We start from the raw sequence: 24,932 nt of genomic DNA on the forward strand, positions 1-24,932 counted from the left end.
TTAAACATGAAACACTTGACAAATGTGCGTGTCATCCTTGCACAGGGATCGTGCCAATCTTCTCTGTATCACTCAAGTTTCAGGACATGTACTGCTGAACCAAGCATGAGAATTTGTATTTTACATAAGCTTCAAGGTCATTCTGATGCACATTCCAGATTCAGAATCTCTAAGGTCTTACTTCTGCCTTTGGGCTTTTGAAAGAATCAAGTCATATATGTATATCACTTACATTTATAAAGTAAAATGAAGATTAAATCATAAGATGGCATCCCCTTTTTGTACACTGAATACTCCACTTATACTACCCCATGCACATGGATGCACTGGACTATTTATCTCTAAAATACTTTCCTTAAAAATTTAGGAAGATAGCTTGTCTATTACAAAACTCTGTGATACATCTCCCTCCCAAGAGCTGTCTCATCCTCTCAGCCAAAGAAAAACTGTAACAACAGCACTACATAGTCCTGGCCAGTGAGCATCAGCACACTTTACTGAACATATGTTCGAAAAAAAAATTTTTTAAAAATAAATAAACGTATGTTCGACTATGCTTTCTTGAATTAAGTATGCTTGCAATGTGTGTCATCTTTCCATACGGTTTTCTGATGAATTCCAGTTACTAATTTTGATCGAGAGTGCTATCAAAAGATGATAGCACAAGTAGTGCCATTAAGATATACAAAAGAACATCGTGTTGGATGCCAATTTTTTTTAAGTAGCTCAAGGTGACTTTAGGAAAGTGGTTGTAATACAGCAAAAAGATTAGCAAGGATTCAGGGTGATGGAAATCTTTTGACATTACAAAAGGTATCATACACAACTCTTCTATCAGAGAGGATAAACTAACAATTATGACTGGTAATGGGAAGACACTATGGCTTGTGACCTCTGGAGATTTAAAGAGAAGATTAAAAGACACTTAAGAGGAACCCCTGGACTCAGGAACTTGACCAAAACAGGGTGTTCACTTAAACTCCCCTGGAGCACACACCCCTGACGTGAAGGGGGATGCCTACCCTGAGGCTGGCCCAGGCTTGTACTCTCCAACATGCCAGTGTTTCACTGTAGCCAATGGAAATAGCTACCACATGCTAGAACAGTGGTTTCAAACCTCATATAATCACCTGGAGGACTTAGTGAGACATGGTCCTACGCCCCACTGCTATGGATTCTGATTCAGCAAGCCTAAGGTAGGGCCTGAGAATCTGCATTTCTAACAGGCTTCTAGGTGATGCTTTACTGTACTTGTTCTCAGACCACACATTTTAATGGGCCCTGATCACCATCTGTAATAATGGAACACTTTTCTCTGCATTAAACTAATATGTATATATAGCATCAAACTAAATACTGCGTCCATTACTTGCATCATGGCTTAGGAAACTTAACTAGGTAGAAAACCAGTCAGCATGGCACCGTCATACCTGAAACATAATTAGGTCTTAGAACTTCCCAATGGGGAAGTCTTTCTTTGACTATTAATCATGTCCATTAATCTTTTGTGGTTACTGCCATTGTTGCTTTGCCCACAATACTGTAGAGGGTGGGGGTGGAATCCAAATGTTAATAAGTGTTAATTATGGAGTTTTAAAAATCAAATCAAAACAGCAAAAATCATGAAAAAATAATTCATGAAAGCTGACAAGCCTTCGCCCTTAATCATCATCTCAAGGTTAAATAATGATCAGAATTCTTTCAGTCAAAGTACTTATGTTGCATCTTGATGTTTAACTATCATATAAATATAACTGTGCTATTAGGCTCTATTTTTCATTGCAGATGAAATTGATGCATCTTTGTGTGGTGCAGTCTGACATAGTAAAATTGTTACTCTCTAGGTAGGATATTCATAAAAATGTAATTATCGTAATCAGAACGGTCTTTAAGCTCATGAGAGGGGATTGCCAGATTTGTGATTGGCAGTTTTCAATCACCTCACGTATAATAAAGAAACTTCTTAAAGCAGCCATAGGAATCACTAATGTCTTACAGAGGGAAGCTATTCTGATCTGATAACAAAGGGTGTTGGGAGATGGTGATGGGAACTCAAGTTGGCCTCCTCTGTCTGGCTTTGGGCAGAACTGGATGGATTTCACTTGGTTTACTCACCAATAGCTGTAATTAACATTTGCTGGGAGAGTGCTTCGAGGAGAAAGAGATCACAGGAAGACTACGGTGACTGATTTATCAATCGCTTCTTGGCTTTTTGGCTGAGATCAAGTGCATTTATCATTTTCCCTCTGGAGTTCATAACTTGCTGCACGTAGCCCAGGAGTGGCTATGCATCCAGCATGCCACCAGGGGGAAATATAGCAAAGCCATCAGGGGACTTGGCCTTCGTTTAGATGGGAGTTTCCAGTGTTCTTAACATCCCTGGTCCTGGTTTAGGCGGCACAAGGCAGAGATACCACAAATGAGCTCAGCTTGGTGGGCTAGAGAAATAAAAACCAACAAAGTCAAGTCAACAAGCTGTTAATTTGAAGATGAAAATAACCTATTCAAATAGGACAGCAACTTTGTTTTGATCCCCACTGCCTCTATCAGAATTACTCAGTGGGGGCAAGCTAGTTAGTCCCTGCCCCTGCACAAAAACCTCCATAATCCTGACTTAAAAAACAAAACAAAACAAAACAAAAAAACAAACAAAAAAAACTCTGACTTGATTTTAATCACTTTGGTAATAACAAGTCCTACAGCCACTTTAGGTCTCCAACACAGTCCCAATTAAGAAGTTAGAATATCCAGTCCTGTACAGTAACCAACTCCTAGAATCAGGTGTAAAGGTGACACTGTCCCCTTCACCCTGGGGCCTTCTGCAGCCAAGAAGCTGGGGCAGGGCGCAGGCTCCACCAACTGCTCCTTTCCTCCACCAACGGCTTCCAGCTGTCTGCCGCCATTTCACCAGCCATGGTTTGTTTCTGGGTCAAAGCAGGCAGAGGGAAGAGAAGTGAGGGTGGGGTAGGGAGAGAGGGAGAGACGTTCTTCCCGGACTGGTCACCTCGTAGGGTAGCTTCTCTCTTTATAAGCTAGGCTGTGAAATCGAGAGCCGCCTGTTCCCGGGGTGGGGTGCTCTCTCGGGGCCTCAGGGACCCACCATCCCCCACGCTGGGGCCTCTCACCTGAAGTCCCTTCATCAGCTGAAACTAGCCTCAGCTCCGTCACCGCTCCAGCTGCTCCCTGCTGAAGCCTAAGAGCTCCTCTAGGTGGCCCTATTGGACAGGAGCTAGGTTCCTTTCCTCTTTCCCCACCTCTTCTCTCTCCCTCTCCCTCCTCCCCTTCCCCTGCCCTCCACCTCCCTCTTCCCTCTCCCTCAGCCCTCCCCGTGCTGGCCCACTCAGTCACAAGTCTGCGCCAAGCTGCAGGAGATGTGTGTAAAGCTCTCTGAATGAAGACTTTTCAGTGAGAAAACAGCTTTGAGGTGAGAGGAGCTTCTAGACAGCCCTCCAGAGAAAAACTCTCTTCACATACCTTCCCTCCCAATCCTCAACCCCCTGATATTTTGTTGTAAGACCCTGGTGCCATTTCCTGACACTATTCAGTCACTGGGAAAGCTTAGCCTGGGCCCTCTTCTTCCTCTGGCACGGATCCTACCCTCAGCCATGGATCTGTTCTGCTCAGGTCAGCCTGGGGGTCGGTGAGCAGCTGCACTTGGTGCCATACTAAAGCCCTAGCCTCCAGCTCAGTGTCTCTTAGTAACAAAGGAGGCATTTTGGCCTCTCTGCTACCTTTCATTTTGTTTCCCAATTTATTCAGAACCTGGGTGGGAAAGACAGGTGCTATTTATTTGAGCCCCTCTTTCTATCTTGAACGTAGGCGAAGGATCTGAAGCCTGTTACCACTTTTTAGATAATCCTTTTGAAGATCTCTATCCTCTTATGGCTTCTTTCTCTTGTTTGTCATATATTTTATCTTGATGTCTCAGTGAGAACTTCTTATTTAACATCTTGAAATGTGGGCAGCCCAGGTGGCTCAGCAGTTTAGTGCTGCCTTTGACCTAGGGTGTGATCCTGGAAACCCGGGATCAAGTCCCATATTGGGCTCCCTGCATGGAGCCTGCTTCTCCCTCTGCCTGTGTCTGTGTGTCTCTCTCATGAATAAATAAATAAAATCTTAAAAAAAAAAAAAATCTTGAGGGCAGCCCCGGTGGCTCAGAGGTTTAGTGCCGCCTACAGCCCAGGGCGTGATCCTAGAGACCCTGGATCGAGTCTCACGTTGGGCTGTCTGCATGGATCCTGCTTCTCCCTCTGCCTGTGTCTCTGCTTCTCTCTCTCTGTGTCTCTATGAATAAATAAATAAAATCTTTTAAAAAATATTTTTAAAAAATAAAAAAATAAAAAAAATCTTGAAATGTGTCATACGGGGGAGGGGCACCTAGGTGGCTCAGCCAGTTGGGTGTCTGCCTTTGGCTCAGGTCATGATCCCAGAGTCCTAAGATTGAGCCCGGCATTGAGCTCCCTGCTCAGCGGGAAGTCTACTCCTCCTTCTGCCCCTCACCCCTCTTGTGCTCATTCACTCTCTCTCAGATAAAAAAAATCTTTTAAAAAATATATCATGGGAAATAACTAGCTAAAAGCTTTTAGGGTTTTCTTGGGGGAGTAACTGATTAAAACTATTTGAGGATGTTTATACAGCTCAGAAATGAAAATCTTTTAGATAAAACTTTAAAATACTTCAGAAAGGGGTCACCTGGGTGGTTCAGTTGATTAAGTGTCACACATCCAATGTCCAACCCTTGATTTTGGCTCAGGTCATGATCTCAGGGGCATGAGATCGAGCCCCATGTCAGGCTCTAGGCTGAACGTGAAGCCTGCTTAAGATTCTCCCTCCCTCTCTCCCTTTGCCCCTCCCCCCTGCTCGTTCGCACACATGCATGCTCTCTCACTCTTAAATATATATATAATACATTTTTTTTAAAATAAAATACTTCAGAAAGAAAAATAGCTTTTAAGGAGACTTGAAATTTTTCTTGACTTTGCCAAAGACTAGCTATATTGACCTTAGGAAAGTTGTTCCATCTCTCCAAACCTAATTTTTTCATTTATGAAATTAAGAGTCTGGCCTAAAAGTCTCTCAGGTCCTTTTCCAACTCTTACCATGAATCTCTGAGACCCTGAAAGGAACTGAGAGAATATTTCTGTTGCTAAGTAGGCAACGCTGCTGATATGGCATGAAGGTTAACACACAGGCTCCCGCGGTATTCATGAATATGACCCTTCCTCTACTCACTAAGACACAAACACTGAGTGCTTAGTTCTTTAGACCAATAGATAGTTGCGTGCATAAAATTTAATCCTTGACCCAAGAAACTTATGAATATAAAGGAGAAGCAAGATTGTTTACAAATATTGTTAAATAATACAGGATGCCTTATTTAGCCAAGAAACATTTAGGGAGCACCTACCATTGTATGTACACAACACTGTGGAATGGTACTTGGAGTGCATGAGTGCAGTTTCCTCCCAGAGCACCACCTTTACATATGCGGGACGTACCTACACAGAACCCATAATCAAGACCAGATGAAAGCAGAGCTATGGCCATATGACAGTCCCCAGCCCCAAATTGTCCCTCACACCCTTGGTCTTGTGCTTCCAAAGACAAAAACAAAGATCTTTCTTTTAGTAAAACGGTGGTGGTGCTTCTCTTCTCTTCTCTCTCTTTTTAAAGACGTGATAATCAGTCAGGATTCACTCTGTTTATAGTTTGACTACTTCATAGAAAATGTGTCTATAAAACACCTGGTAGTTGTAAAAAGGCTTGGGTAAGGCCCAGGGAGCTGGATAAATATATGTTATTTACTCAGCTGTCCCAAGCCATCACCAATCTCCTTACACCCAAAGACTGTCTGACCTCTCCTAAATTTCATTTCTAATGTTCTTGCTACAAAGTTAGGTGTAAAAAAAAAAAAAATCAGGAAAATCAAAGCCATACTTGCCTGAAAAACTATCAAGTACAAACATTCTTCATGCCATTTCAGACATGCTTTGATACTCTGAACTAGAAAAGATGGTTGCAAATCCTTTTATCTGATGTAGCAAACATACTAAATCCAAGTAAATGTTATTTGTGGATACAGTTCATCAAGTATCTCCTAAGCATCTGTGGTGTACCTGCTTCATTCAGTGCATAGAACACACCAAAGATTCTAGCATGTTCTCCAAGCCACACTGTCAGAGCAAACAGTGAGTTCCTCCCCTGGTCCTCACCTGCAGACAGTACCCCGGTGGACTTTGATGTTGCTCTTTGCTGTTATCTCTAAGACTGAACCCTAGCCCTGACTTCTTCCATTCAGTGACTTTTCCAAAATAAGTGATGTTCGCCTGCTCAAATGCATCACCTTGTGCATTTTTAAAGGTTTTGACCTTTATTGTAGTAATAAACATTTAACTCAGAATTAGTGTCAGGCAGGTTTCCACATAGAGGTAGGCTCCTGCCTTACTAATTTTAGTCTAATTTTAGTATGGACTGAGTTGAAATCCCTTGTAGGCAGGATCCCTAAAGAGAGGATATTTCCATTGGAGACACATGTGGGAATATTGCTTATTGGGCAAAAGAGAAGGAACACAACCCAGAGAGGTATCCGAAACAGTGAGACAAGTGGGGAAAGGTTCCAAATGGGCAGAAAAGTTAGAAGGGGTTGTGCCATACTTAAAGTGATGATATTTTTCTAATCAAACACCAGGCAGATAGCCTGACACATCATCTGAAAACAGAACAGATTACTTGAAATCTGGAATGTATGATCATCATCTTCACAGTAAATGAAGCCAGCAGCTGTTCAGAGTGAAAGTCATTAACAATAAGTCTCTATACATTGAGGGATCCAGAGGAGTGGGTGGGAAGCCCGCTGATGTCATCCATTTACAAGCCAGGGCTTCCTCACACAAAACAAAGAGGATTTGTTATGGAGGGTTTCCTGGAACCACTTGCTTTCAGCACCTAACAAAGGTGTAATCTATTTACCAAAAAACAATGAAGCTTTGCTTCCGAACAGTCTGGGAATGCAAAATACCAGAAGTCAGAGCAAGTACAGGACAGACTGTCAGCTGTCCTTTACTTGTTCAGTTCTATGACTGCTTCTTCAACAGAATTCAAAGATCATACTATTGTTTTTAATTAAATCCTCATTACTCTGCCTTCTCATCTTGTGCTTTCAATTTGAAACTTGGGAATTGTTTTGTTGCAAAGGAAGAGATTCAGAAATTCCAATTCTCCTACTTCATAAGAATGTTATGTTCAGCATAATGTAATAGGAGAAAAGCTTCCCTTTGTTGCCAACGCTAGAAGTCAACTCTTAGTTACGTACTTTGAGAATAATGCCTGGAAAATATTTTAACTCCAATTCCTAGCACCAATAGAGAAGTTTTCCATCTCTACTTTTAAGTTGTGTGCTTTTTCAACTCATATCCTATCAAAAGCTGATTTTACTTAAAATATGACATCCTAAGTTTATTTTAATCATTCAATATCTTGTGCTGTTTCATCATTTTAGTGCTAGGTGTATAGTTTTTTTTCTTTCTTTCTATATCTGGACTTTAAATAGAAAGCAGAAACTTAAAAGATCCATTTGAATATAACTAATATCAGTTATTTACAGCTGCAAATGATTAACTAAAAGTGGACTGAATTTACAACCTCACATAATAAGAAGTCCAGAGGTGTGGCATCTGCTAGAGGTTGGCTATTTCAGTCGCTCAATAACTTGTTGAGGACCTGGACTCTTCCCACATTTCTAGCCCATCATCCTTGGTGCGCAGGTGCCCAACTACAAATTTGGCTAACACTCAGCTTTAGGAAGTACACGAAACAGAGGAACTTGTTAAATACCACCATAGGGGAGTAGTCAGCAAAATCCAGAAGTGATAGAGGAAATTTAAATGTGACTGGATATTTGATGATATTAAGGAATTTTTGTCAATATTTTTGGGAGTGATGAAAGTATTGTAGTTATATTTTGTTAAAAGAATGAACACCTTTTAGAGACACATGCTGACATACTTATAGCAGAAATGATATATCTGAGATTTTCCCCAAATGCCTCAAAATAATCCAGTGAGAGTGGGGAGTGAGGATGGGGGAATGACAGGCTGTAAATAATAATAAATGGGAAGCTAAGTGATGAGTACATGGGGACTCATTATATAGTTCTGTTTTCTGTTTTTTAATAGCAATTTTAAAGATTTTATTTTATTAAAAAAAAAAGAAATGACAAGAGTAAAAGGAAGAAAAAAGGAAGGGTCAGGTAAAGAATTATCCTAACTTGGTCACCATTTGGGCCAATGAAACTCTACTGGGCTTTCACAGTCTGGGGCAGGAACTGACTGACATTGACATCCACCTAGGTTTCCCTGGAATGGACCATCTGCTTCTTCAGAATGGCCTTGCTAAGGATGTCTCAGGGAATACTACCAACAACAGTCTAAGGGTAAGTACTCCCGCTATCTGCATTATTATTATGAGAAAATGGGGAAAAGCCTTCCTGACTTTTCTAAACTAAGACTCACCCCAAAAGCAACGTAATCCCACTGAAATAGTGTCATCAGGTCACAGAGTGTTAATTCTAGCCATGTGGTCCTAAACAAAACATTTAGACAAAAATAAAACTCTAGTGATGTTCATTGCCATTTTAGTTGGTGTCTGAAGCCTTACAGTCATATAATCATGTTCAGTAAAACCTCTATTCATTTTGAGAAGATATAAATCTAATGCACTTAGAGCCAAGAAACTTTTATTTTAACCTTCATTTGCTTACTATAAATGACAGCAAAACCAAAAATCAAACCTCTTAACAGCTGTAAGCCAGTTTTGCTCCAGCATGACTTCATTATCCCAACCCTCCAAAGAAACAAATGCAAAACACAGCCCGCCCGCCCCCCCCCCCCACCCCGCCATACAGATAAAACAGCACAGGCCAGTATTCAAACTTCCTAAAAAAAATAAATAATAAATAAATAATGAAGTCATGTCCAAGCTCCAGACTACCTGTGAAAGATCCATGAGCATGGCTCCCACTAAGGCATCTAAACAACACAGGACAAAACTGTAGTCTGATACAATAGCTATTTTCCTGGCTATATCTAAGCAGCAACTAGACTTCTACTTGAGTCATTTTGAAACCAGCTCAAAAAAAACCAAAACAAAATAAATCAAAACACAATCCTAGTTTGATTCTCACTTCAACTGGAAGAAATAATGACCAGAGGTGGAGAAAAGTTATGATGATGTGAATTGCCCAGCAAGACCCATGAGGGCGAAAGGAAATACTGTTTATTTTTGATATCTTTTCTACCTGCACGATCTTCTTACTTTCTGGCTTTGTCTTTCATCCCCTACCCTGGCTTAACTATGCTCAGGTCCCTCTGGCTTCCCTGAGTCTTTCTCAGTTCTGTCCTCTCTCTAAATTCTTAGTGTCCCCAAATTCAATCACAAATTCCCAAATCAAGCTTTCAATTATAGCAGTAGGTAATAAAACATTACTAGAATGGTAGATTGTTCTATCCCCCCACTCACGCCAGCTTCCATCAAAATTCTAATTCCCATACTCTCTATGTGCTGATCTAATCTAGCAGCTAGGAAAGCAATCTGATTGCAACTACTCCTTCTGATAGACATCCTCAGTTACCAGCTCATTGTTCTAAGGGTCTATCATCCTCATATTTTCTCTCATCAGAATGTTCAGAGGACACATCTTAGAGAGGTAGGTATTAAGGTGCCTTCAATAACAGAAACTAAGGAGGTGATGCAGAAAAGAGAAAGGTTTCAAGTATGCCTGGATCATTCTAATTTACTTTAATGTAATAAAAATTCCCAATTAAAGGTATAGCCTAGTAAAAGTGTTTCAGAATGAGAGTGATATCAATTACTCAAACAAGGCACTCAAAAAATTTTTCTTCCTTGATGAAAATTTTGTAATGGAAAAAAAATTCAAGCTTTATGCTTTACAATGTATAGGACAAGGTTCATTTAATCTAGACAGTTCCACAGAAGTTTTTTTTTTTTTTTCCTTCTCTGTAGCCACGGTGACTCATGAATTTGCTTGGCCTCTTTTTATAGCCCCATTGAGATAATATGGAAATATTTAACCTATTGGAATTTCAGACAGAAATATATCTTAGAATGGTAGCCTCTAAACCTTATTGATCATTAGGAACACTTTCCTTTAATAAACATTTTCATCTCACCCTACCCCATTTTCATCTCACTGAATTAGATCCTTAGCCAGGGTGGGAGAAAGTAAGGGGCTGAAGTAGGAGTGTTTTCGTCCTGTGTATGTAATTTTAATGATCAGTCAGATTCAGAGACTACTGTTGAGAGCACAAAGGTACCACCCAGTACCTACTAAGTCATACGGCTTACCTGCTCAGAACCATAGGAGGGGCCCTACCCTGCTTCCCACTTACCTGGCAAAGTGCATCACTTCCCTGTTCTCAGAGACCTATAATCTGGGCCACCCAATTTAAGATATTCATACTTCCGTGTAAGCAATTCCTCCTACAGACAAAAAGTATCAACACCCTAAGTATCAAGCTTCAAAGACCTAATTCCATTTACCAATGACAATGTCCTTGTAAGGGTGGCATCAGCACCATCTTGTAGTTGAAGAAATGAACTGAGACTGTGTAATTTTGCCAGGTTCTCCATGGTTAGTCACAGAGAGCAGATTATCCTTATTTCTGTTGGAGATTTATTTGATAGAAAAGGTGATAGTCCCCTTCTTTCCTTCTTTGGAAGGAAACCTAGCTTTTTTGTTCTGAGGCTCAGAGTACTCTTATCCTTAGGTGTAAGAGCCTTAAGAACTTCTTTGTGTTTCAAAAGCGATCCTAGAAAAAGCCCCAACCAGGACTTTGAGAATTTTGGGCTCTTCAAGGAAAGAAGCTGAAAATATCCTAAAAAGGGAAAAGATAGAAGACAATGTTTCTCAGAGAAGACAGATAGGGCCCTACCCTGAGAAGACGGCTTCCCTAGAGGCTAGAGGGAGGTGTGGACATTTCAAAGTTTGCCATGCCACTACAGCTGCAAAAGGGCAACAAATGTGCCACTCTCAACCAAATTAAGGCAGCTGTTCCATCTTAAAATTTGACTCATGGGGAATCCCAGAAAGAGAAAAGGAACTAACATTCACTTTATATCTGTAGCATACCAAGGATGTTTACCCCAGGGGTCCAGGGAGTCCTGAGAGCCTTCACAAAAGCAGATGGCTGCTCTACCAGGGCAAGTTTTTTCTCTTCTTCCTCATAGCCTACAGCTGGCTACCAAGATGCACAGAAAACTGTACTTGCATAGAGTCCTTTGGGCTCTTGGAGATCTTAGCTATCTGCCCACAGACTGCGGTCATCTGCTCACAAATTCATGGCCTATAATGCACCTGGTTCTTTATCAAAATAAAAACCAAACAGAATGAGTAAAAGGAACCAGACATGAGAGAGCACCAACTGTATATTCCATTTACACGAGGTTCAAAAATAGACTACACTTGCTAGTACAACAGTTACCTCTGGCCAGGTACTGACTGGGAGTGGGCACACGGGAGCCTTTTAGAGTGCTAGAAATTTTCTATATCCTGATCCCAATGGTGATTACACAGGTGTATACATATGTGAAAATTCAATGAGCTGTACACTTAAAATATGCATACTTTACTGTTATGTAAATATTACCTTTGCAAAATAAATAAATAATAAAAGCAAATAAGCCACCAGACACAGATACTAAACAATGACCTACAAAGGGCTGCTGGCTCCAGCTTGCCTATTACTGGGGCCACTTAGTCCCCTCTTACTCAATCCTTTCCCAATTCCTAAAATTAATCTGGCTCCCTACTCCATAAATGCACAGGGAATTTAAAGAGCCAGAGAAGGGGTCCCTGGGTGGCGCAGCGGTTTAGCGCCTGCCTTTGGCCCAGGGCGCGATCCTGGAGACCTGGGATCAAATCCCACGTCGGGCTCCCGGTGCATGGAGCCTGCTTCTCCCTCTGCCTATGTCTCTGCCTCTCTGTGTGTGTGTGTGTGTGTGTGTGTGTGTGTGTGTGTGTGTGTGACTATCATAAATAAAAAAATAAATAAATAAAGAGCCAGAGAAGAGCATTCAGCCAAGAGTCCTGACCCATAGGGTAAGCTGCAGCATTGTGTTTAGGTGCAGAGAGGACAGAGCCAGACTGTCCAAGTCCCTGCTCTGCCACTTAATGATTAAAGCCTTAAGCACCTCACTTAAATTCGCTATTCCTCAGTTTCCTGATCTGTATATAGGTGTTATAATGAGGATTACACAAGATTAATCTATATAAAAGCACTCAATAAATACCCAATATTATTATATGCCAAGCCTACAGTAAGCGTTTTACCAATATTATCTTCATTTAATCCTTGCAGCAACCCTATCTGATAGATGGTGCTCTCATTTTACAAGTGCAGAAATTGAAGTTCACAGAGGCTAAACCTGCCTAGGTTACACAGTTGGCAATGAGCAAATCGGGGTTTGAACCCAGGTCTGTCTTTTCTTTTTCTATTAAGAAGCTAATGTCCACCTAATGTCCACCTGGATCCTCCAACCTCCATGCTCCATCTGCTCCCTCTTGGATTTCCCTAGGGCTGACTCGTCATGAATCTGCATTTCTACCACTGCATGCTGCTGAGACTGGACTACATAGCCCACTCTTCAGGGAACTTTCTGGTCTTTTGGATTCTTTCTGAGCCCCCAAGTACAGCATAATCAACCTACATTATAGGCAACAACTCAATCAAGATGGTGAACTGAGTTCATAAGACCATGTTCCCTTCCATCCCAATTTTCTTACAATGACAGGGGGGAAAATGTTTTTAAAGAAGAAATCCACACAACTCTGGTAAACAAGAAAGGGTACTATTATCAGGAAATTTTGAAATATCTGGAGGATAGAAGTTAAATGAAATCAACATTGACAGGCATAAAGCAAAATCACATCTTGAAACTGGCTATAGAATATGAACCAAATAAATTATTAAAATGGGAATGGGGAGATAAGAGCAAATCCAGAGAGATTCCAAATTCAGAGGGACATTTATAATAATAGAAGAAAAGGCTCTGCATCAACCATGAGGATAATTTACTAAAGAACTATATCCAAAACAAAGGGCCTATTGCCTTCCTATGCCCCAAAACTGTGGCAGAAAGAAAACATTAGTGATGTTTGGCCTGGGGAGGAGACAGAAAGGCAGGAGGAAGTGTTAGGAGGTGACAAGGTAACTCCGCAAGGAAGAAAATGTGCTCAGAGTAAAGCCTTCCTTACTGTAGCATCATGGCAGGGAAATACCAAAAATGGGGGGGAGGGGTTGGTTTTCTATTGCTGTTGTAACAAATGTCCACGAGTTTAGTGGCTTAAAACAAAACAAATTCATTATTTTACACTTCTGTAGGTCAGAAATCCCAGACTAAACTCAAGGTGTCCGCATTCCTTTTGGCAGACGAGGAGAGAATTTGTTTTTTGCATTTTCCAGCTATTAGTGGCCACCATATTCTTCAGCTTATGCCCCCTTCTTCATCCTCAAAGACAGCAGTATCTCTCCATAATCATAATCTTTTCCATAATCACAGCTCCCTCAGATCACATCTGCAAAAGCTTCTCTACTTTTAAGGAATCACATTATAGGGCCCACCTCGATAATCCAAGACAATCACCCTTTCTCAAATTACTTAACTTAATCACATCTGCAAAATTGCTTTTGCCATGTAAGGGAACATGTTCATAGGTTCCAGTGATTAGGCCATGGGCATCTCAGGGGCTATTTTTCTGCCCACCATATGTGGTTACTGTATACTTGGCAGATGACCCTGCTTTCTGACTTGGCAGTTGGAGTACTGGTCGTTCCACCTAGAACCCAAATCTGGAAGGATACCCACAAAGACTGGCAGCTATGACCTAACCAGACTATTCCAGCAGAATATCCTTAGCTGTGGCCTGTCTGGTTCCTGCTGATTCTCTAAGCCTGGTTGGTGTTCAGCCTTCAGGTCAATTCTGCAAGCTACTCAACAGTCAGCCAATAAATTATTTTTCTGCATAAATTATCCAGAGCTATTTTCTGTTACTTATATTCAAGAGTTCTGACTGATTCAGACTCTTAAATATAGAGAACAAACTGGTAGTGACCAGGGAGGAAATGGGGGGGGTCAAGGAATGGATGAAATAGATGAAGTAGACTAAGAGGTATAAACTTCCAGTTGTGAAACAAGTAAGTAATGAAGATGAAAAGTACACTACAGAGAATATAATCAATAATATTCTTTTTTTGTCAATAATATTCTAATATTATTGTATGATGACTACATTTACTGTGTGGTATGCATTGAGTAATTGCTGAATCACTATGTTGTATACCTGAAATTAATGTAACATCGTATGTTAATTATACTTCAATTAAAGAGAAAATAAACTAAGGCAATATGTTCTTTTCTGAAGCTGGAATTTTACTTATGATAATACATTTCAAGAGATCTACACAAAATTTGGAAGGAACAAATTCAAAGTAGTTATTAAAAACTTTCTGGTGGTGCCTGGGTGGCTCAATTGGTTATGTGTCTAACTCTTGGTTCAGGTCTCTCCCTTTCCCTCTGCCTCTCCCCATCCTGCTTGCTCTTTCTCTCAAAAAACAGAACAAAACAAAAAAAAATGGCTTTCTGAATGTTTCTTTTTTTTTTAAGATTTTATTTTTTTATTCATGAAAGACACAGAGAGATAGGCAGAGACACAGGCGGAGATAGAAGCCTCCCGTGGGGAGCTTAATGTGGGACTTGATCCCAGGACCCGGGGATCACACCCTGAGCCAAAGGCAGATGCTCAACCACTGAGCCACACAGGCATTCCTGAATATTTCCTATAAATATAATACAAATATCATTTATTCATAACACTATATAATGACTTTTGGATTTGCAATTTTATTTTTTTTAGGGATTTTATCTATTTATCAGAGAGAGAGAGCACATGCGCATGCACAAGCAGAGAGTGGGGAGCAGAGAGAGAGAGGGACAAGCAGATTCCCTCATGAGGGCAAAGCCTGACATGGGCTCCATCCCAGGATCCCAAGATCATGGCCTGAGCTGAAGTTAGACACTTAATGGATTGAGCCATCCAGGCGCCCCTAGATTTGTAAATTTAAAGTGATATGATTCAATAAAGGTGTACATGTTAAAACATTTAAATTCAGAGAACAAACTGGTGGTGGCCAGAAGGAAGGTGGGTGGGAGATGGGTGAAATAGATGAAGGAGATTAAGAGGTACAAAATTTCAGTTATTTATTTTTATTTATTTTATTATGTTTTAAAGACTTTATTTATTCATGAGAGAGAGAAAGAGAGAGAAAGAAAGAGAGAGAAGCAGAGACACGCAGGCTCCATGCAGGGAGCCTGACGTGGAACTCAATCCCAGGTCTCCAGGATCACACCCTGGGCTGAAAGCAGCGCTAAACCGCTGAGCCACCCAGGCTGCCCCAAAATAATAAAAAAACAAAATAAAAATTTGTAATCTGAAAAAAAAGAAAAAAGATTACTGACTGATAAAAAATATCCTACCTGCCTACTCCACACCCATTTATCTTTAATCAGATGCTTCCTGGGGACAGTCCCTACATACCTATGTAGAGTTCATATCAGATCTTGCATTCAGAGGAAAGCCTGCCAGCACACTCACAGAAAAGCAGATAAAATCCATGGCACTTACATATAATAATCAACCTAGTTCTTTATTTGCAAAAGAAAAGTATAACACAGGATCAACAGACATTAAGGAAAACCAACATCATGTGAGTCAAATAGACAAAAAAAAGAACAAATAGACTTGACTTGAAAGAAAAAGAGATGAGAATAAAATTTTCATCTTAAGGAAAGGGGTGGTGATTCCTTTGGTATATTCAGGAATATTTGGGAATATTTTGCCTATATACTGCAAGAGCATTCAGAGAGTAAGAGTTAATGGGAAATAAAATTCCAGTATCAAACTTCATTCACCACTGAATCTCAGCACTTAAAACAATGCCCAGACAGTAGGAACTCAACTCCCTAAAATCTTTGTAGAATGAATGATCAAGGGAACTTATACATAACATTTGCCACTGTAACCATTTGGAAGTGTACAATTCCATAGCATTTAGTACATTCCCAGTGTTGTGCAACCACCTCAACTGTCTAGCTCCAGAACTTTTTTGTTGCCCCAAATGGAAACCTCCATTAAGCAGTCACTCCCTCCTTCCCTTTCCCTATCCTGGTAAATGCTAACCTACTTCCTGACCCTATAGATGTGCTTATTCTGGATATTTCATACAAATGGAATACTATAACATGTGGCCTTTTGTATTTCATACAAATGGAATACTACAACATGTGGTCTGGCTTCTTTCATTTAGCACGTTTTCAAGGTTCAGCCATGTTACAGCATGTCATTCCTTTTCATAGCTCAATACTATTTCATTGAATGTTGGTGGACACTAGGCTGTTGCACTTACACCATTTTTTTCCACTGCCTCCATTGTATTCCTCCCCAGCCATCTCTACCTCAGCTGGTGCCACCACTACTTACCTAGTTGTTTAGGCCCCAAAACTAGGAATCATCCTTGATCCTCTTCTTTAGCCCCACCCCACTGTGACATTCAAAAGATCAGCAAATCCTATTCTATCATCCAGATGCACCCCAATTTTGGTTGCATTTCATTGCTTCTCCAGCTAACACCTAACCCAAGCTACTATCCCTCTGATCACAACTAAATGTCATTTTTCTTCCTTTCTCCCCACTGCTATCATTCATTTCCCCACAATCAAAATTATCTTTTATAAGTATGAATCATTACAATGTAACAAAATCTAGACGGCTTGCTATAAGCAACAGGCCGGCATGATCTAGACCCTGCCTACCTCTCTAAGCATCAATCCTACACTCTGCAGTCATGCTGGCCCATCTCTGAGTCTCTCCCACGCCAACCACTTTCCTGACCCAAAGCCTTCACACTCCCTGAGTTACTACCTAGGACATACGTTTCCCTCAAATTCTGCTTGGCTTCCTCCTTCTCATCATGCAGGTCACCTCTGCAGAAAGGCTACCTTGATTCTCCCATGTGAACTAGAGCCCTCATCCTTAGTCTCTCTATGATCCCTTATCTTCCTGGGTTTTTCCTTCATACAATTTATAAAATTATATTATTTTATAATAAAATTATATTAAAAGAAAGTTTAAAATATGCTATAAAATTATATTATCTTTCTGTTTATTATTTGTCTCCCCCCCCCAAGGATGTAAGCTCCAAGAAAGTAGATACTTTGCCTTCAGCCAAATCCCAAGGGCCCAGAGCAATATCTAAAATATATGAGGCATTCAGTAAATACTTGTTGCTTGAATAATGAATGCTTTGCATTATATACACACATAGAAAGAGAACTCTGTGCTCAACAAACAGAATATCCATTCTTTTCAAACATCCTTGAACATTTACATGAATAGGCCACGAAGTGCTCTTGAACCACGTTAGTGACAGCATAAATTAGTGTAAGTTTTTATAACTTGATAATGTCTATCCAATTTTAAAATGCAAACATCCTCTGAACCTGTATCATATACTGGCATCCTCATGATAAATCAAGCGGTCCTCTATTTCTGGATTCTATTCTGTTCTATTTATCCATTGTCTATTTGATCACTGTCAGTGATGATATGGATGTTCATACGGATCTGAGGAAAGCTTCCTTTCCACAGTATTATTTTTTCTATTGTTCTATGTCCTAGAACTGATTACTCTATATAGCAATGGATGTAGTACAGATTTAATACTATGGTAATATAGAAAATATTTTTGGTAGTGGCAAGAAGATTTTCACCATCATTAAAAGAATATTCTGCAACATTGTTCTCCTGGACCTTTGTGTGTCTGGAGGGGGAAGTAAGATTTTTATTTTATTTTTTTTTTATTTTTTATTTTTTTAGAGATTTTGAATTTTTTTAAATTTTTTATTTATTTATGATAGTCACACAGAGAGAGAGAGGCAGAGACAAAGGCAGAGAGAGAAGCAGGCTCCATGCACCGGGAGCCCGACGTGGGATTCGATCCCGGGTCTCCAGGATCGCACCCTGGGCCAAAGGCAGGCGCCAAACCGCTGCGCCACCCAGGGATCCCAAGATTTTTTTTTTTTTTTAATTAAAGGAACTACTACTTTGCCTTTTTATACAGTTATCAAATATTCTTCTGCCCTCCCAAAGTTCCTGAAGTACAATAAAATGATACATGTTATAAATTACTGAAAAGGTGACATGTTTTGAATAGCCCCCAGGTATTAGAAATGAAATATTTGAGACACCTGGGTGGCTCAGTGGTTGTCAGCCTTTGGTTCAGGTCATGATCCTGGGGTCCTGGGATCGAGTCCCACATCAGGTTCCCCAGGGGGGTGCCTGCTTCTCCCTCTACCTTTGTCTCTGTGTCTCTGATGAATAAATAAATAAATCTTTAAAAAATAGAAATGAAACATAAAACCAACTACTACTGATTTGAGAAATTGTCACTTTGGTCCATGGTGCTGAAGTAACTGGATATCCATGTGGAAATGTAAAAGAGACAAAACTTAAACACTGTGTTACATAAAACTTAAACACTCTAGCAAAGTAGACTTTTATTTGTCCGTTATGCAAACAGGAGGAGCAGAGAGCCAGGGCTCCTCTTCTGATTTGACAGAGTAACTCTGACAACATTTATACCACTTGGGAACATAAGTGTCAACTACAACATTAGCACCAGGGCAACAAATAAGACCATCTTAACAGGTCTTAACAAGTCTTAAAAAGTAAGAATTACAAGTGTCATTAAAAGTTATGTTCACATAACATGGCAACAATTTCTAAGATGTCTAACATCTATAGGACTCCTTTGTTCAAATAATAATTCCAATGATAGATTTGTATTGGAGGGGACAGAATGAGGTGATAACAACTGTGAATATTTGTGCAAGATTCATATCACATAAGAAACAAGACTGGTGGGATCCCTGGGTGGCGCAGCGGTTTGGCGCCTGCCTTTGGCCCAGGGCGCGAGCCTGGAGACCCGTGATCGAATCCCACATCGGGCTCCCGGTGCATGGAGCCTGCTTCTCCCTCTGCCTGTGTCTCTGCCTCTCTCTCTCTCTGTGACTATCCTAAGTAAATAAAAATTATTAAAAAAAATACTTAAAAAAAAAAGAAACAAGACTGGTGTCCTTAGGAGAGTTCACATTTAACACCGTATCTCACTGGACCCTTTGACCAAGTTTCAACATGAGGAAGGTCATCTCTCCCTTTGCTGCAGCAGAGAAGAAGCATCTTTTCATCTCTTTGTTAGAGTTTTTTAAAAATTATGAAGTTCTGTATTTTCAGAGCCAGGCTCTGAAATTTCATTAGTTAGCATTAAGAGCAGAACACACAGACCTGTGGGATTCAGTTTCACTATGGAAAAATGAATTGTTCGGATTTGACTTGATACCAATCAAATAGGAACAATTTATCTTCTACATTGCAAAAGAAAAAGAGTCAAACTGACATCGGATTTCTCTTCAGCAACCCAGGTACTAAAACACAATTTTTTTTAACATAGTTATAAACTAGAATATTGTACCTAGCCAAACACAATTAAGTGTGAAGATGGAATAAAGACATTTTCAGACATGCAAGGACTTGGAACATTTACCTGGTATGTGCTCATTTTTGGAAAGTTGCTTGAAAACATTCTGCAGCAAAACAAGGAGAAAAGAAGGGAAGATCAGTGACCCAGGAAACAAAAAAAATAAACACAAAGAGCAAGAAAGGGAAGTTCCAATGTAACTTGCTTTAGAGCAGGATAAAAGCACACCCCGAGATACTGGAGGAGAATGTGATGGCCATGCCCATGAAAGACACCATCAGGAAAAAAAGGTGTGTGGAGGAAAGGAATGATCATAAGTGATACGGTAACTAATATCATAAAAGCAAATAGCACAGGAGACCAAAAAAGGGGGGGGCAAGTAGAAATACCAGAAAAAAAGCCCCACATTTTAAAAAAGGAAATGAAAGTATGGCCTGACCTTTGTTTCCAAAGTAAACAGAGACCTGCCCTTTGGGATGAAAATTTAGCATTGGAGTGTATATCCAACAGATGAAGTCCCCTTAAGTTACTGAAGGCTTTCAAAGCTAGGCTCAGAGAGTTAAGCCTGTGGTCTGGTGAGCACAGACAGCCATAACTGGTTCTTGAGGAAAAGAATCAAAAGTTAAAGTCAGCAGTTTAGTAATGTTAGCTTGGCAGTAGGAGAAGCAGGAAACCAAAGGATAATAAGTCTGTTGCAATTTTCCAGGCATGAGGTGGAGAACTAAACAGATAATAGAGAAGGAAAAGAGAACACACCAGAAAGGCATTTCAAAAGAGGACTGCAAGACTCAGATATCAGGAGTGGGTAAAGGGTGGGGATGGTGTATGAACTGGAAAAAGGGTGATAGCTTTTCATTAGTACTGCTGTTTCATTATTACACACACACACTCTTCCTCCTCCTCTTCTATTTCTCATCCTCCCTCCAAATTAATATTAAGGTTCTTGATGGTGGAGATTAACGCTTGTGTTTGTTTCCTTGACACCAGCACTGGGTTCTACAGCAATGGTCCCTCAGCTAGTGCTTGTCATGTTGACTGTGGGTGGTGGTGGTGGTGGTGTTATGAGGACAATGATGATGACAATGTTTCAATGCCTTAAGTATAGGAACATTGGAAATAAGAATTAAGGGGTATAAAATAATGATAATGGAATTAGAGCTTTGGTAGGATGTCAGAGCCCATTGGGATTGGAAGAAATACTTTTTGAAAATATTGCTGCTGCTACTTCTTTAATGAAATGCCTTTAGTTTCCTCTTCTTTAGCATCTTTTACTTAACTCCATCTATACCTATGCAAAATTAAAACCAAACAGTATTGGGTGATCTGACTGCTATCAGAGAAACTCATTTCCAAATTCTTATTTCAAAGCCCTTTTTGACTGAAAACAAACTCTTTAAAAATTAGAGCTATTTAAACTAACTCTGTCCTGAGAGTTCAGGACTTCTACATCTTGTTTTATTGTTTCTGAAATGTTTTAAAAAATGTTATTTTCAAAGAAAGCACTAGGTGGCACTTGTGATGTATTTAATATTTACTTAGGATTCTTTTTGGCAAAGATTTTGTAGGGGGGAAAATGCAATAAATATTAAAACGGGAAAAGCTTCATTACAATAACGAAGATCACTATCTTATGATTGTGTTTACTATGTTACTATATCTTTATGCAGTGTTTGCATTTAAAATCTAGGCCTCACTTCCTTATAAAAACTCCACGAGGGGGAAAAAAAAAAAAAAGACCTCCACTAGGGGAACCAACATTTCTATAACCCACAGTGCTAAAATAAGAAATAAAAAAGTAATGTTTTTTTTTTTTTAAAAAAGTAATGTTTGATTTGCAGAAAAATTGACTATATATGTTCTTTTAAGCAGCCAATTCCTCTATTCTATTTTAAATATTTCAATTTGGGGGGTGCCTGGCTGGCTCAGTTGGTAGGCTGTACAATTCTTGTTCTTGGAGCCATTAGTTCAAAGACCCACATTGAGTCTAGACTTTACTTTAAAAAAAAATTTTTTTTTCAACCTAACATTTCAACTTGTAAAAATAAATCTATTTTTATAAAATAAAGCTTTCCAAGGCCCAACTTGTATAAATCAAAGTAAATTATTAATTTTTAAAAAGATACTATAGCTTAAAATATTTTTTAGTAATATAAAAAAAAAGAAAGATATGGAAAGCAGATGTCTTAGCAGATTTCTGCCATCTCTAAAGTGGTAACATAATGACTTAAAGCAAGTATATTCTCTTTTCTGGCATTTGGTTGGGCAGTTCCTATTTGGCAAGTTGCTTAATTATCTCATGACCTCACTTTACTATAGAGAGACTGCAAGCACTTTTAACAGAAATGCAGATTGATAGAGTATTATTTCAAGTAGAAAATATTGTTGCCAAATACCATGGCAACCGTAGCCTGTAGATCCTGTCATATTGTTGCATCTTTCTTCTACCTATTGTCTGGACCTTCACTGTAGCCATTCTAGGGATTAGGTTCACTCATGGCTCCATCTCACTTTTCTATCCTTATTCTCCTTTGTCTCATTTTCATTTCTTAGGTTTTTTTTTTTTTTTGGTTGTTTTTGGTTGTTTTTTTTTTTTTAATTTGATTTATTTATTCATGAGAGACACACACACAGAGGCAGAGACATAGGCAGAGAGAGAAGCAGGCTCCATGCAGGGAGCTCGATGTGGGACTCAATCCCGGGACTCCAAAATAATCCCTGGGCCAAAGGCAGGTGCTCAACCCCTGAGCCACCCAGGCGTCCCTCACTTCTTATTTTGAGTGTATTTTTTTCTTCCTTTACCTTTGTAGGATAATTTAATACAATAAAGTCCTTTTGAAACAAGATGAGTTATAAATAAGTTAATAAAAATGCTAATATGCTGTCTTTTAATTGCACTAATTTGTAGAGCTGGGATGAAATTGACATTTTGAAGGTAGTATCTCACATAGTAGTAAACTCAGCATGTCAGAACTCAGAGCTAAAAATGCAAAATTGCACCAGTACTGAAAAAATCTTGGATCTCAGCTTAACAACTGAGTTTCTTTGATTGAGAATGATAGTAATGGATTCTGGCTAACTTAAGCAAAAAGAGACTTTAATAGAGTGCTAGCCAGGAACTCACAGGATAGATGGGAGAATAGAGGGCCAGGCCTGGCCACAAGATAAGAATTAAGACAGCTCTTAGAATCCAGGCAATAAGAATAACTTCTAGATTTTTACAAGGCACTGCTACTCCAATGTATGTACTCCCTTTATTTCCCATCCCTGTGTACCTCTACTCAAGATTAAAAGTTCTAAGAGTCCAGGCAGGGTTTCTGGGTGGCTCAGTGGGTTAAGTGTCTGCCTTCCGCTCAGGTCGATCCTAGGCTCCTGGGATCAAAACTCCCATGGAGCTCTCTATTTAGTTGGGAATCCGCTTCTCCCTACCCCCTCCCCTCTCCCCTGGCTCGTGCTCCCTTTCAAATAAACAAATAAAATCTTAAAAAAAAAAAAAAATTCCAAGAATCCAGATCGCTTAATGTGCTCTGTGCATTCACAGATATTCTAGTGCTAAAATCAAGAGGAACTTACAGCAGAGTAAAAGTACATCTTGAAAGGTTGCCAAAATATAAAGAAATATAAATTTGAAAAAAATAAAATATCAGTCTAGCTGAGTTCCCTTGTGTCTGTCATATGTGGTTCCTCAATTTACATTCAAAACAAGATTTGTCAACAGGGGGAGAGAGGGAATTCCCCAGGAGGAAACTGGGCTGTTCCTGGTAAGGGAGGTGATGCTCATTACCACAAAACAACCTATGTGCATATACTAAGCAAGAGTAGACTATTAGTTTCTGTACTGTACTGTAAGCACCTGATGAATAGTGTCTCCCCAAAATTCATGTCCATGCAGAACCTCAGAATGTGACCTCACTTGGAAACAAGATCACTGCAGATGTAAGTAGTTGAGCATCAAGATGAGCTCTTACTGGATTAGGGTGGGCCTTATATGGACAGTGAGAGTGTCCATATAAGAGGCAGAAGAGGGCAGCCCAGGTGGCTCAGCGGTTTGGTGCAGCCTTCGGCCCAGGGCCTGATCCTGGAGACCCGGGATCGAGTCCCGTATCGGGCTCCCGGCATGGAGCCTGCTTCTCCCTCAGCCTGTGTCTCTGCCTCTCTCTCTCTCTCCCTGTGTCTCTCATGAATAAATAAATAAAATCTTAAAAAAGGGCAGGGGGGAGGGCAGAAGAAAACACACTTTCTCCCAAAGAGAAGAAGGTGATGTGAAGATGGAAGCAGAGACTGGAGTGCTGTATCTATAGGTCACAGAATGTCAAGGATTACTAACAGCCACCACAAGCTAGGAGAAGGCATGGATGGTTTTTCCCCTCAGAGACTCCAGACAGAATTAACCCTGCCAACACTTTGATTTCAGACTTCTGGCCTCCCAAATAGTGAAATAACACATTTCTGTTGTTTTAAGCCATTCAGTTTGTGGTAATTTGTTATGGCAACTCTAGGAAATTAATATAACCCCTAAAAACAATTCCTTTGTACAAAACCCTAAGTGGTGATACCATGAAAGAAGATGGTTAGTAAATGCATTTTTATGGAAGTGAATAAAAGTTCTCTTTTTCTATATCAAAAGGAAATACATCTATGAATGGTTTTGTTCATTTATTTCACAAAGAGCTACTGAATACCTTTTATGCACTGGGCATTGCTCTAGGGGCTGGAAATATAGTGGTGAACAAATTAGGTAAAATCAACAGAGCTTGCATTCAGAGGGGAAACAGTTACACAAGGAAACAGGACAAGACATAGTCTGCTGAGTTAGGGCTATAAAGAAGGTGAAACTGGATGATGTAATCTAAAGTGACAATAAAGGAGACAGGAGGTAGTGGGTGGTCAGGCAAGGAAGAGAGAACTGAGACCAGAATTCTGAGAAGCCAACACTTGTGAACTAGAGGGAAAATATTCTAGACAAGAAGAACTGAGAGAAATGGGAGCTGAGTGACTACTACCAAGTGAGAGAGATGGATGGGGAGATTTAGGCAGAGGCAGATCACAACTTCTATTCTGAGATATGTCACGCAGGTAGAAGAGTTTAAGTAGGAGAATAACATCACCTGATTTAAACACAGGGCAGCCAGGGTGGCTCAGGGGTTTAGTGCCGCCTTCAGCCCAGGGCATGATCTTGGAGACCTGGGATCAAGTCCCACATCGGGCTCCCTGCATGGAGCCTGCTTCTCCCTCTGCCTGTGTCTCTGCCTCTCTCTCTCTGTCTCTCATGAATAAATAAAATCTTTAAAAAATGATAATAATAAATAAATAAACATTTAAAGTCAG

General features: G+C 40.0%; 1 non-coding gene across 1 annotated transcript; it reads right to left on the reverse strand.

Moving 5' to 3' along the window:
• LOC129499006 (U6 spliceosomal RNA) lies at positions 1-107 on the reverse strand. The gene has a single exon (XR_008662274.1). It is a non-coding gene; the product is annotated as a U6 spliceosomal RNA (small nuclear RNA).
• Positions 108-24,932: the final 24,825 nt, after the last annotated feature.

Source organism: Nyctereutes procyonoides, unplaced genomic scaffold (genome assembly GCF_905146905.1).
Source record: "Nyctereutes procyonoides isolate TBG_1078 unplaced genomic scaffold, NYPRO_anot_genome, whole genome shotgun sequence".
NCBI classification, from domain to species: domain Eukaryota; kingdom Metazoa; phylum Chordata; class Mammalia; order Carnivora; family Canidae; genus Nyctereutes; species Nyctereutes procyonoides.